The following is a 2,239-nucleotide window of genomic DNA, read 5'->3' on the forward strand; positions in this document are numbered from 1 at the left end:
CTGGATTGGCCCATCAAGAATCCAGTTCCCTGTCACTTCTGACCATAGGGAGCTGGTTGTAGTCATGCAAAGCATTGTGACTCTCAGAAGAGATGTATAGATTGGATAGATCTCAGTTTAAGGGAGAGGACTGGAGGAAATCAGAAACCAAATTTGTTAACCCCTCTGCAAGACTTTTTTCTCATTGTCAGTAGACTTTAAGTTCCATTAGGGCAGTGATATTTTTCTTTTTTGTGTATCCTCACAAAGTAGAAAAGTGGCATATATTAGCTGATCAATAAACATTTATGAAGTAGAGGAATAGATTCGTAAATAGGATATTTATTTAATATTTTACCTATAGAATACACTGTGCTGGGATGTAGAAATAAAATGCTTAGTAAGGCATAATTCCTGCCCTAAGATAGTTCTTTACTCTAATAAAGTCTCTCTCTTTGTTTTTGAATGTCTTATCATTCCCTAATAGAGTCTACTCAGAATGGGATTGCCAGAGCAGTCCAGCAATAAATATTTGATGGAGTCAGATGGTGAATTCAAGGTCACTACTTTGTCATGAACTGTGGGCTACCTGGAGACCCTTCATTGCTTGTTGATTTGCCCATCCTTAGAGATGAGGATATGATGGATGATGTTATCCCTGACATTTCTACAACTGTGATTCCAATAGAACATCAACCTTCACATTTTCTTTCATTGCCCACCTCTAGCCTTTGACCCCCAATCTCTAAGTTTAGAAGGACAAAACCCATTAAAATGAGTAGAGAAGTAAGGGCACCTCGCTGGCTCAGTTGGTGGAGCATGTGACTCTTGATCTCTGAGTCCTGACTTCAGGCCCCACATTGGGCATTGAGCTTACTTAAAACAACAACAACAACTTTTGAGAGCCAGGGAGCCACCCCCAGGTCACCTGTTGGTCAGCCTGCCTGACCAGTGTGTGCCATGGTGGCTGCCATGGGAGTGTAGGGGAGACCATCTCCCTGGAGTCGGGTTCACTTTCCCCAAGCATGGTCAGACCTACATGGTGCACTTCTGGAGATACTTGAAGATGGAAAGAAATTTGATTCTTCCAGGGACAGAAACAAGCTCTTTAGGTTTATGCTAAGTAGGTGATCTGAGGCTGAGAAGAAGGGGTTGCCCACATGAATGTGGGTCAGAGAGCCAAACTGACTATCTCTCTGGACTACATTTACGGTGTGGTACCACTGGGCACCCAGTCATCATCCCACCAAATGCCACTCTCCTTTTTGACATGGAGCTTCTGAAACTGGAGTGACAGCAATGGCCTCCTCCCTGAGCTCCCCATTATTAGATGTGTCATGGAGGGATCTGGTGTGTCCAGATGGACACGTGACTCTTATGGCACTTTTCCTGACTTTCCACTACACTCTGTATAAACATGACCCTGACTGAATGTGTTCTGGCACTCAGCTTTGCTCTTTCCCTCTCTCCTCCTATGTGTGTTCGCTTAAACTATATGACCTAAATCTCAAGTTACTCATTTTATTTCGTTTTTGTTTTGGGGTGAAGGTTCAGCTTTAGTCTTTTGGATCTAGGTTTCCACTTATGTATTAGTAAGATATAAATAGCACAAATAATGGGTTAACTTTATTTTTTAAAGTTTTAAAAAAGATTTTATTTATTTACTTTAGAGAGAGAGAGCACACACAAACAGTGAGGAGGGGTAGAGGGAGAGGAAGACACAGACTCCCCACTGAGCAGGGAGCCTGATGTGGGCCTTGATCCCAGGACCCTGAGATCATGACCTCAGCCTAAGCAGACACTTTACCGACTGAGCCACCCAGGTGCCCCATGGGTTAACTTTAGGGTAGGGATTAGTGTGGGAGGGGATGCAAGAATCTTTATTTTGTTATTATTTTTTTGGATGAAATTTGTATCTATTATATATTAAACATTTTTGCTGCTGCTCTGCAAAGCCATAGTAGATTTGAGGTGCTGTTGAGGGTTGAATTGCTCTCCAAGTTGAGAGATGTTCTTGGATCAAATTAAAAGCCCTACCTGAAACTGAAGTGGGGAGGGGAAGAACTTTTGCCTGCACTGCCCAGCCCCAGCCTCACCTTAAACTTTCTGCCTTATGAAAGCAGATCATGCTCACTGAGATGCTGGACACCTCATGTATCTGTCCCCAGGCCAGCAGGGACCTCTGAAGCCTTCTTTGTGGCCTGGTTTTATTATTATTATTATTATTATTATTATTATTATTATTATTATTATTATTATT

At 42.3% G+C, this 2,239-nt stretch overlaps 1 protein-coding gene and 1 pseudogene across 1 annotated transcript in view; both read left to right on the forward strand.

The window, feature by feature from the left end:
• The window catches only part of LOC118001169 (DLA class II histocompatibility antigen, DR-1 beta chain), a 301,107-nt gene that overhangs the window by 113,701 nt on the left and 185,167 nt on the right, over positions 1-2,239 (forward strand). The gene's annotated exons all lie outside the window — the stretch shown is intronic.
• Positions 553-1,273, forward strand: LOC118000856 (annotated as a pseudogene).

This window comes from Mirounga leonina, unplaced genomic scaffold, assembly GCF_011800145.1.
Source record: "Mirounga leonina isolate KUSES-001 unplaced genomic scaffold, KU_Mleo_1.0 Mir_53, whole genome shotgun sequence".
Lineage (NCBI taxonomy): Eukaryota > Metazoa > Chordata > Mammalia > Carnivora > Phocidae > Mirounga > Mirounga leonina.